At 49.1% G+C, this 12,125-nt stretch overlaps 1 protein-coding gene across 18 annotated transcripts in view; it reads left to right on the plus strand.

The window, feature by feature from the left end:
* TACC2 (transforming acidic coiled-coil containing protein 2) overlaps window positions 1-12,125 on the plus strand; it is a 210,748-nt gene that overhangs the window by 23,328 nt on the left and 175,295 nt on the right. The gene's annotated exons all lie outside the window — the stretch shown is intronic.

Genomic DNA, 12,125 nt, shown 5'->3' on the forward strand with positions numbered 1-12,125 from the left:
TTGTGAGATCGAGCCCGTGAAATCTGCTTGAGATTCTCTCTCTCTCCCTCCCTCCTCCACTGCTCTCTCTCTCTCTCTCTCTCAAATAAATAAATAAAATCTTAAAAAAAAAAAAAAAAAAAGAAAAAGAAAAGAGAAAAGCTGCTCCACCCCCAAAGGTGGCTGTTGGGTAGGTCTGCTAGGTGTGATGTTGCATAAACCGACCTTTGTGCTCTGAAGCCAAAATACGACAGAGGACAGAGTTTGGAGATAAAGAAGAACAGTAGTAATTAGTACTTTGTCAGGCAAAGGAGGCTCCTGCAGGCTAATGCCTTCAAAGCCAGGCCAGGGTAACAGGCTGAGGGGTCTTATGGGAAAAAACATTTCCTATATATACAGGATCTGGGTGGTTTCGGTGGGAATGTGGTGCCTGCTGCACTGGCAGGTCCCCCAGGTGGTCTCCTGACCAGCGCTGGCACTAGCCACCCGAGTCTCGTTACTGAGCACACACTGAGGTCACCAGATGTCAATATGATACCAACTTCTGCAACAAAGGATCCTACAGAAATTTTTTCTGTTATGGCAAAATAGACGTAACATGAAATTTACCATCTCGACCATTTTTCAGTTCAGTGGTGTGAAGCACATTCACGTCCTACAATCATCCCCACCATCCATCACCAGAATTTTTTCAGATTTTCAAACGGAAATTCTGCACACATGAACCAATGTCTCCACATTCCCCTCCCCACTCCCGGCAGCCACCATTCTACTTTCCATCTCTGTAAATCTGACTCCACTAGGTAAGTCATATCAGTGGGATCAATTTTGTGATCTACTTCACTTATCACAGCCCCTTCAAGGTTCATCCGTGTTGCAGCCTGTGCGAGAACTTCCTTCCTCTTCAGGGCTGAATAGTATTCCATCATATGTAATCTCACATTTTATTCATGCATTCATCTGCTGATGGACACTTGGGTTGCTTCCACCTTTTGGCTGTTGTGAATAATGCTGCTGTAACCATGGCTGTACAAATATGTGTGACTCCAAGCTTTCAGTTCTTTGAGGGTAGATATCCAAAGTTGAATTTGCTTGGTCATATGTTAATTCTATGTTTCATTTTCTGAAAACCACCAGACTTTCCCACAATGGCTGCATCATTTTACATTCTCATCAACAATGCCCGATGGTTCTAATTTTTCCACGTCCTTGCCAACTCTTGTTATTTTGTTTTGTTTTGTTTTGCTTTGCTTTTATAGTAGCCTTCCTAGTGGGTATAAAGTGGTGTCTCATTGTGGTTAGAGGCTATATACTTGATCTGTGGTCAAAGAAGCCCTTTCTGCAAACCTGATGTGCCCAGAAGGAGGCAGCCACAAAGTTCTGGAAAAGGAACATTCTGGAAAAGGGAATAGCATGTGTGACATGTCTGGGAGGGATGAGCTTGTTGTATTTTGAGATTAGCAAAGCAAAGAAGGCCAGTGTGGCTGGAGGAGAGTGGGTGAGAGATTTTGTTGATATGTGAGACCACGGAGGTGGGTAGAGGTGAATCTTGTAGGTCATTATTGGCTTTCTAATTGGGATGCAAAGCCACCAGTGGGTTTTCAGCTGAGAAGTGACATGAACTGATTTGAGGTTTTTAATTTAATTAATTCATTATTATTGTTACTATTATTTTTTTTTTTAGATAGGAACATGCACGCAAGCAGGGATGGGGGTGGGGTGGGGTGCCAGAGAGAGAGGGAGAGAGAGAATCCCAAAAAGACTCCAGAGCCCAACACAAGGCTTGATCTAATGACTCTGATACCATGACCTAAGCCAAAACAAGAATCAGATGCTCAACCAACTAAGCCGCTCGGATTCCCTGATTTGAGATTTTAAAAAGTGCTTTGCAATTGCAATTGCAATTGCTATGTAGAGAAGGGTCTTTCAGGGGCAGAGGGCAGAAATGGAGGAGGGACACTAGTAAGGAGGCTGTTTAGAAGTCAGAGACACGGATGGCTATGGCTTGGAGTGGGGTGGCAGGGAAGAGGGTCCCTGGATTGGGGATAGATTTTGAAGGGAGAGAGGGCTCAATGATGATGGAATTTGGGGATGAGAAAAAGAGAACTGAATTAAGGATGAGCCCTACGTGTTTGGTCTGAGCCGCGGAGCAGATTGAAACATTTCCCAAGATCAGGAGGGTTGGAGGAGGGGCAGGTTTAGGGGGATGGGAGAGAGTCAAAAGTTCTCTGGTTTGGCCATAAAATCCGAAGGCCTTTGGGTACTCCAATGAAATAGGCTTTTGGAGGCAAAAGAGGTGGAGCTTGAGATGCACATCAGAGTCTTCAGCATAATAGGTGTTTCAAGCTAGATGAGACCACCTGGGGAGAGAGTAAGGATGGGAAAAGGGACTCAGGATGAATCCCTGAGATGTCCTTTAATATTTAGATGTGAGCCCAGGAGTAGGGGGAATCTGTGAAGGAGTTGTAGCAGAAGACATAGGAAAATGAGGGATCTGGGAGGTCCGCGGAGAAGAGTATCAGGAGAAGGTAGAGGCATCAGATGCTCCTGAGAAATCAGGGAGTAGACACCTGCCCATTGACTTGGCAACGTGAAGGCCATTGGCCTGAGGGAGACCTCATACGGCCCCTCGGGCCCTTGGTGAGCTCCTCCAGTGGCATGACAGGGTACAGTTTGGATGGGAGGGGCCTGAGGAAGGAATTGGAGATAAGGAAGTAGAGAGAGGGACACAGATAATGCATCATGTTTTTCTAGGAAACAGAGAACATTGGGACAGTAGCTGGTCGAGAGAATTGCTGAGAGTTTAAAGATTGAAGATCCTAGGGTGCCTGGGTGGCTCAGTTGGTTAAGCATCTGCCTTCAGCTCAGATCATGATCTCAGGCTCCTGGGATCGAGTCCCCACATCAGACTCCCTGCTCAGTGGGGAGTCTGCTTCTCCCTCTCCCTCTGCCTGCCCCTTGTGTGTGTGCTCTCTCTCCCTCAAATAAAATAAAATAAAATAAAATAAAATAAAATAAAATAAAATAATAAAATAAAATATTGGAGATCCTAGATGCCCGCCTGCTGGTAGGAATGAGAGAGAGAGGCAGAGGTTGAAGGTAGACGGGTGATAGACAGGTGGACTGAAGGAAGGCTGACCTTGACTGTTGAGAGGGAATGGGGTCGTAGCTGACCTGGGCTTGCAGGAGAGATCCCCCTACCCTTGTGGATGGTGGAGAGAAGATAGCAGCAGATTCCCTGGGAACTGTGAGGATGGAGGAGGGGAAAGGAGGCAGCTCTCTTCTGATGGCTGATTGGGGTGCACGTGTGATGGAGAGTGGGGGTCAGACGAGGCAGGGGGTGTACTGGGCTGCCTGGGAGTCAGGGGGTGGCAGGTGCCTGAGGAGACTGGGCCCATATGAAGTCACAGAGAGAGGCAGGGATGTGAGGCCCCGTAGGACCTCTCCTCCTAGTCTCTGGGCAGTGGGCCCGCAAACCGTCTTAACGATTTTTGCTTTTGAAATTTTTTGGCAACCACTGAGGGCCGGATTGGTTATTGACCTTTTAACCTTATACTCAAGAAGTCAAGTTTAATAACATCACAATGGTCCTGATTCTGGATCCCGCTGACGAGTCAGTTATTTCTTCTTTGATCTGCACAAACCCTACTGAAACCCTGAAACTTGGGAATAAGGCCTGGATTTTATTTTTACCATGGGCTGGACTGAGTCCACTCATTTCTCGGAGGTTCCTCCTCCTGAGCTAAGGGCTCACAACTCCAGACCAGCCCCTGGGGGTCAGGTGGATGCCTGGGGCTGCACGCTGGGTCCTCCTGTCCCTCCTGCTCCGTCCCTCCGGTGAGACTCATGGAGGCCTCGGGGAGGGTGAGTGCTCCCAGGGAGCACGGAGCAGCCCGGTTACTAGCATGCACGGCTGTGCCTCACACCCAGACCCCAAGCCTCTCCTTGCTGCAGACGTGTTGGCTGGGAAGGAAGAGGAAGCCACATCTGTAACAGCGGCTGTGGAGGGTGACTCGTGTCAGGGCAGAGGGCACAGGCCAGCCCGGGGTCCACAGAATGTCTAGCGCCCAGCCAAGGGGAGCCCACGCTGTCCCTGGGAGTGTCAGTGTCCTAGATTGCGTGTCCCTCTTCGGGACAGAGGTGGAGGTGGCCTTGTGATAAGAGTCGCCTTCCTCCAGTGGCACCTCCTGGGGTTTCCTGCGTCATAACTAGTGTGGAGGGATTTATGATGAAATATGACCCACCCCAGCCTGAAGTCCCAGGCTGCGACAGCGAGCAGGACAGTTGCTTCACTGCTCGTGTGCTTCACTGAGAGTTTAGTTTTGGGGAGCCCCACGGAGGCCTCTGAGCTCCGAGCATGTGGATTCCAGGGTGAAGGGCAACATCCCATCCCCCTGTGTTACCCCCTCCTGGATTCTCCTGGGGGGGGAGGTGTCATGATAGCCTAATGGCTCTGACAGTGGGAGGAGGGAGAAAAAAACATCCCATCCTGTTATTGTAATGACCCGACTTAAAAATATACAATCACTTAAAAAGGAAAAAAAAAATCTCTTTTAAAGCGATTTCATCCTCTGAGGGTTTTTGTACTTTGAGTCTTAGAAAAAAAGAAAAAAAAAAGAAGATTTCCCACCACAGAAACTGAGATCGATGCTATGAAGCAAGGTGACAGGACAGAGCCACCTGCCCTGCCCCTGGGGGTCAGGGGAGGCTCTCCCCAGGGAGCTGCTGTCTGAGCTCAGAGCTGAAGGATGAGCAGGAAATAAACAGGATCCAGAGGGTGGAAGCAGGTTCCCGCGTGTGCGCCCCGCAGCCCAGGCCTCATCGGGGCACGGCCCCCCGGTTCCTGACTCCGTGTCCAAGAGGCAGCCTGGCCCTGAAGTTTGTTCCTGAAAGCGACCTTGGCCCTGCGGCCCCGGGCTGTGGAATTCTCTGGCATCCAAGAGGCGGAGGACTGGGAGGACAAGAGGTCCCATGCTGCGACAAGCGCTGAGCCGGGGTCTCGGCCGCCCCGAAATGTGACCGAGCAGGTCTCTGCAGCCTGGGGTTGGCCGTGGCTCAGGCACCGTGTGAGGATTCCTGCGTTTCATTAATAGAGAAACAACCCCTCAGGCTGGGCACGTATTGTTTCAAGCAACAAACACTTGGGTCCCCAAGTTTAACTTGGGGGGGCAGTTTCTCTCTTTCCAGAGGGACCCACGGAACCCAATATTCTGACAGCATTAAACTAGCCCTGAAAGAGACAACGGCTTCTAAGAGTCTACCTGCAGCAGGTGGGCATCTGGGGTGATTTCACTGCATTTAACGAGAAAGAACTGGAAGGCAGAGACCAGTGTGAACCCCAGTTCATGACGACGGAGAGCCCTCCACTGTGAACCTCTGCTACCACAGTCTCTCCCAGGGACCCCCCTGGCCTGAGGCTTGCTGCTAACTCTCACTGGGGCCGGTATTAAAGTCTGCAAACCGCACGGCTCCAGGTTTGGGCCTCTTGCATCTTCTGAAGAATCGGATTAACTGCTTTAGCTCTAAGTGGGCACAGCCCCCGGGGCTCTTAGTTCATGGGCTTTGAATCCGTTTCTTCTTACAATAATCATAACCAGCGTGTACAAGTGTCTTCTATGGTCTAGCCTTGTGGGAAGTGCTTCTCGTGTATTATGCTATTTAACCTTGAGAACCCTGTAATTGTGATCCCCATTTTCTAGATACAGTGTGGGAGGTGTAGACCCCAAAGGCTTACGGCTCAATAGGCAGTTAAGCTCGGCTTTATAAAAAAAAAAAGATTTTATTTATTTATTCATGAAAGACAGAGAGATAGAGAGAGAGAGAGAGAGAGAGAGAGGCAGAGACGTAGGCAGAGGGAGAAGCAGGCTCCTTGCAGGGAGCCCGACGTGGGACTCGATCCTGAGACCGCGGATCCCGCCCTGAGCCAGGGGCAGGTGCTCAACTGCTGAGCCACCCAGGCGTCCCAAGCTTGGCTTTTAACCCCTGCACCTGCACCCTTATTCCTGGGATCAGCCTTATGCTGCTCTGGCATGAGGATGAGCGGATGCAGGAATTCTAGGGGCAAAACAGTAAGGTTTATGCCTACATTTCAAGTAGAGTTGAGTAAACATTATAGGACACGATAGGCTACCCTGAGAAGCCAACTCTTGGAAAAAAGAGACTCTCCTCCATGTGTGCAGCTCTTTGCCATATTGGCGAGGTACTCTCGTCAGCCACTGAGGCAGGCAGGCCAGGGATCACAATCCCCATCTCATAGACCTCTGTCTACAAACAGGCTATGAAAGAGGTGCAACGATTGGGGCTTTCTGATGGCCCAGCCTTCTTTAAATTAAATTGCTTCTAAAATATTAAACCTGAAGGCACCTGGATGGCTTAGTAGTTGAGCATCTGCCTTTGGCTCAGGCCGTGATCCCAAGGTCCTGGAATCGAGTCCTGCATCGAGCTCCCTGCATGGAACATGCTTCTCCCTCTGCCTGTGTCTCTGCCTCTCTGTGTCGCTCATGAATAAATAAATGAAATCTTAAAAAAAAAAAAAAGATTAAACCCACATAAGACATTAATACTGGGCAGTGTTTAAGGTTTTTCTCTTGGGCAGCCCCGGTGGCTCAGTGGTTTAGCGCCACCTTTGGCCCAGGGCCTGATCCTGGGGTCCTGGGATCAAGTCCCATGTCAGGGTCCCTGCATGGAGCCTGCTTCCCCCTCTGCCTGTGCCTCTGCCTCTCTCTCTCTCTCTCTCTCTGTGCCTCTCATGAATAAATAAATAAAATCTTAAAAAAAAAAAAAAAAGGTTTCCCTCTCTCCACGGACTGAAGATGTGAGAACATGTCATGTCCGGCATGTTAGAGGCTCCTGGGTTCTTTTAGGGTAACTGTTATCATTTTGACCCACATCCTCTTGGGGAGGGAAGATAGATATCGTTCACTGAATGTGTATCTCTCATCCACTGGCTGTGAGGATATAGGGGCCACAATTTTTTTCCTAATTAAACTTTTTATTTGAGAATTTCAGGTTTACAGAAACGTTGCAGAGACAGTACAGAAGTCCTGCTTACTCTTCCCGCAGCTTCCTCTCAAATTAGCATCTTATATCATGTCTTTTTAAATCTTCTGTGTCGGGCACCTGGGGGGCTCAGCGGTTGAGCACCCACCTTCAGCCCAGGGCGCGATCCCGGGTCCCGGGATCGAGTCCCACGTCAGGCTCCCTGCATGGAGCCTGCTTCTCCCTCTGCCTGTGTCTGGGCCTCTCTCTCTCTCTGTGTGTGTCTCTCACGAATAAATAAATAAAATCTTTAAAAAATCAATCTTCCGTGTCTACTTAGAACTTAGATTCAATCCTCCCAGGACATGAGGCAGAAACCTCGAAATCCCACTGCAAACATGACCCTTACTCTCTCCATATTTCCAGGGAAGAGTTGGGCTCCACACCCAGCTCTCTCTGACTCCGAAGCTTGTTCATTTTTCTGCCATATTCATGTCGGAAAACATCCCATCTGGGGAGGCTGAAAAGGGCACCCTTGGGGCCTCCCCTTTCTGGACCCAACAAAGTGCCTGGTGGGTGAGGCCCAAGGCCGGGGTGTCCCCTGCTGCCAGCGTGGGTGAGCCGCCTCAGTCTGTGTTTGGGGTGACCCAGCAGGACCCGGCTGAGCATTTGCCTTCCCTTGACAGGGCAGATGGGCGGCCCAGGCCGGCCCAGCCGAGAACATGGGTGCCTCCATATTTGGCAGCGGGTGGTTGTTTCTGCAATCAGATTCCTAGTGCCATGGGGATGACCTTTGGTCTACTTCCCAGCATTCACCTGCAGTCACACCGCTCCCAAGCAGCTTGCTCACAGAGTGGGCGCCTTGGCAAGACCCTCTGGTCATGATCTAACCATGTTTATTAAGCCTCTTTATTGGCACGACCAGTGAGCCGAAGGGAGCACGGTTTAAGAGGTAAGGTCAGGGGATTTTTCTGTTTTTTTTCTATAATGGTAAGACACTTTAGCTCTTGATCAAGTGTATTTTTTTTTTTTTTTTAGAACTGGAAAGTTCCCTGTTTGAAGATTGCTTTAAAACAGACCCTGGGCTCTGGGGTATTCCAGCGCCAAAGAGAGGCTGCTTGTTTATTCAAGCAGTGGCAGCAAAGGAAAGATTTGAAGAAGCGACTTGACGAGGCAGTTTGTCATGTGGAGGATTGCCAGTGTTTTTGTCCAGCCTGCTGTGTGGAAGTGTGAGGGAAACTTTAGACACGCATGCTGTTCTGCAGTGACGCCTGTTGACACAGCAGACCCCTTGGAGTCCTGTGAGCAGCAGGACCTCGCGCTGTTGCTAGGATGGAGAAATTGGAAGGGGGGCACTCAGAGACCCGGGGGCTGCACGTGTTTCCCCAGTTGGCAGAAGTTGCAACCGGGCTAAATGGAAACACTCTATTTTTTAAATGTTCCACAAATATTTATGAAGTGCCTCTGAATGCCAGGTGCTATTTTGGGCAACGAACCTAGGCCCCTGTGCCACATTATTCGTAAATGTCCCATTGGTTTAGTTACTTGGAGCGTGGCAGGACGATGGCAGGGATCATAGGCAACCATTTCCACGTCTGGGGGGCCCACCTAAGGTGGGGTTCAGGAGCGCAGGCTGGGTCCACGTCCCGGCTCTGTCACTTTCAAGCTGTGTGACCTGGTGCAAGCGGCTGCACCTCTCTGGGCTAGATGTTCTGATTTGTAAAATAGGGTTGTTGTAAGGATTGAATGAGTTTAAATTCAGTGAAGCACTTAGAGGGACAGAACTTGGCGCATGGAACGTGTTTATAGTAATAAGTTCGCTGTTATTGTTACAGCAGAAGAAGTGCTACGTTGGTGTTGGATGTTACTATTACTGTGCAAAAAGCATCGAACTTCAAGGAAGAAGGCCTGGCCAAGCCATTTGATGCTCTGTTTCTCATCTGAAAAATGAGAAACATTATTTTATCTTCCTGTTTGGCTCACTGGGTGGGATTTTGTGAGAATCTGATGGATGTCAAAGCACTTTGGAAATTGCCCATTGATAGTCCTGGTGCTTTTTTGTTTTAATTTTTAAGAAAGATTTATTTATTTTTGGAGAGAGCACGCATGAACAGAGGGGTGGGGGTGCAGACAGAGAGATAGAGAGAGAGAGACTCCCTGCTGAGCACAGAGCCCGATGTAGGGCTCGATCTCATGACCCTGAGATCATGACCTGAGCTGAAATCAAGAGTCGGCCTGAGCCACCCAGGTGCCCCAGTGCTGGTCTGGTGCTTCTCTGTCAACTCCACCCAGATCTTTTTGTTGGAGAGAGGGGGGTGGTATTCTTCTTGCAGATTAGCTTTCTATTAGGGGGAGCGGTGGGGCTGAAAAGATGGAAAAGTAGATCTTTTTTTCTGCTTAAAGATGAATCTGAGCCCTTGTTATATTTCCTTTGCCTGAGGAAAGTTAACACGTGGTCTCACATCCCCTTTAGTTAGAGCAGAGATCTGTCTCCTTATACCATCTGCTGTTTGCATCTGTCTGGGCTGTTAGACATGTCAGTGTCTTTCCAGAATTACTTTAAAGTAACCTTGATCATGGAATAAAGAGCAGGAGATTTATCTGTTAAATTATTTGCAGAATCGTTCGCTGCTGATAATATGATTGAAGGGGAAGCCTGGCTGCAGGAGGTGTTTAGAGCCGAAGCCTGTGTGACAGTCAGACAAGTAGGAACTGGGTTACAATTTTAAAAATTCAGGACCGTGATATGAAAATGTCACTCACTCTGTATTGTTATTCTTGAGCTACTGTAATAAAATGTTTTAACTCATAGATCCCAAGGTAGTAGTGTTGTATAGATAAAGAACATTCTAGAAGGGTCAGGAACACTTTGGAGGTTGAATCACTTTGGTGATTGAAAGTTTGAACTGTCTTGATATTATCTAACAGGGATGATCGTCATCCTGGCTCACAGATCAGGGAACTGAGGTCTGTAGGCCAGGGTGGAGCTCTCATTTTAGGGAATGGGTCAGCCAGCATGGAAGTCATACCAGAAGGGGGTCAGCAGCCCTTTGTTAGGTGAGGGATCAGCCCCGGCTCTCTGTCCCTCCCTCAACACTTCCACACTAAAGGGATGGAACAAAAATGCTTTTCCCTGGCTCCGGGGTCAGAGAGAAATAGGCTCCTTTAGACTCCACCACTGTGTGATGTTGGCCAAAGACCTACCCTCTGTGAGCCTCAGCCCTACAAGGACATGGATAGCACTTTCCTCTCGAGGTTGTTGTGAAGATTCAGTCACGCGGTGCATGAAGACCACTGGCCCAGTGCCTGCACTTCATCAGTGCTCAATTAACTGGAGCTCTTCTTATTGTCATTTCCACCCACATTTTGTCTCAGCAAAATCGAATGGAGATTTTCTGACTGTAGCATCATGTTAGCACTAGGATGTATGGTCCTGAGAGTTGAGGCTTCTTTTATATTTTACCTTTGGACACAATTGGGTGAACAAAGCAGCCGGTCGCTCAGACCTAGTCGGGGGAAACCGCCAAAGCTAACTTGCTCTTTAGGCCATGTGTGAAAGTCAAGGACACCACCCATTGAACAGAAGATTCAAGGTCTCAAGAAGACCCCAGGTTCAGACTATGCAGATGATTTGCATCCACATGTCACACAGAAGCTCCAAAATTGGCTTACAACAACCAGAATGTGGTTATAGAGGTTGGTGGGTGGGGTCTTCTTTTCTTGGGAAGACTGGGTCTCCCCTCTGGGTGGCCCTGTGTTTACGCCTCTGTGGCCACAGCATGGGGTGGGCCACAGCTCCCTAGACTGTGAGCAACTCTAGGGAAGGCATGGGATCTCATTCATTTTTGTAGCCCTCTCTTCTAGCATTGGTTCTGGTGCATGCTATGGTTTAGATGAATGCATTTCATTTTATTTTTAAAAATATTTAATTAATTTAGTTGAGAGAGATCAAGTGTGTGAGAGAGAGGGGGCACAAGTGGGGGGTGGGGAGGAGCAGAGGGAGAGGGAGAAGCAGGCTTTTTGCTGAGCAGAGGCTCCATCCCAGGATACTGGGATCATGACCTGAGCGAAGGCAAGAGGCAGACGTTTAATCGACTGAGCCACCCAGGCGCCCCTGGATGAATGTATTTCAGATAATTGAATGAATCAACAAATCAGTAAATACTTTCTGGAAGGTCTGGGTGAAATGAGATATTTATCAAATGATTTGGCTGCATCAGGGTCCGTAGTCACAATTGGTAAATTGTTGGGCTCAGGAGAGGCCTTTTGTATTTCCAGTTGCTCCCTTGGTTGTGCTGGGCCAGCAGGGTCTGTCTCTGGGAGTAGGTGAGGGCTCAGCAGACGAGTGAGAAAAGATTTCTAGCAACAAGGAACAGGCAGTCACAGGGAGCCCCAGAATCCAGAGGAGCTCCCCTAGCCTGTCTCCCAGTGCCTAGCCTGTCACCTCCACCGCCTTCCTCGAGAACAGGACCTGGGGCTCACGGAGCTCGGTTTTTCCAGAGCACCCACCAAGCCAGGTGCCTCGCTGGAGGAAAGGGAGGTTGTTTCGAATTCACCTGAGGGTGATGTCCACTTACAGGCCACGCACCTGCCCAGAGCAGCACCACCTTCCAGAGGGCCAGATAACCAGCGCTTCTCAAACTTAGCTGACGTGGAACACTTTGTCCCCTTCAAAGCTGGCCTGATTGTTTATGGGATGTACTTTTTTGGGTTGCAAATGACAGAAATCCCAACAAAGCCAAATGAGGACTCAAGATCTCATGTAATCGTTGGTGGGGGGGGCAGGGCAGAGCAGGTCCCTGGGGGTACCTCAGGACCAAGTGGAACCAAGGCCTCCATATCACCGGGACCTCTGCCCTCTGCCCTCTTCCTCTCTGGGCTTCTCTCTGCTTGCTGGCCCTAGACTCTCTTAATGCATGCTGCCTTCTTCTACAATGTCTGGAAACAGGCTGCTGGTAACGCCTGTATTCTTATTCTATAGGGCCCATGGCACGTCCTTGCCCCTCTGGTTTTGGGGGTCTTGTATGTACCCCAGTGGGAAGGAGTACTGCTGGGAAGACAGACTGAAAGACAATCACTGCTTTGGGAAACAGTCCTTGGGGTTTAAAAAAGCCCTTTTCCCCTTCCTGACATTTATGCTTCACTTAAATGAGCATTATTTAAATTGA

The sequence above is a fragment of the Vulpes vulpes genome, chromosome 15, assembly GCF_048418805.1.
Source record: "Vulpes vulpes isolate BD-2025 chromosome 15, VulVul3, whole genome shotgun sequence".
Taxonomy (NCBI): domain Eukaryota; kingdom Metazoa; phylum Chordata; class Mammalia; order Carnivora; family Canidae; genus Vulpes; species Vulpes vulpes.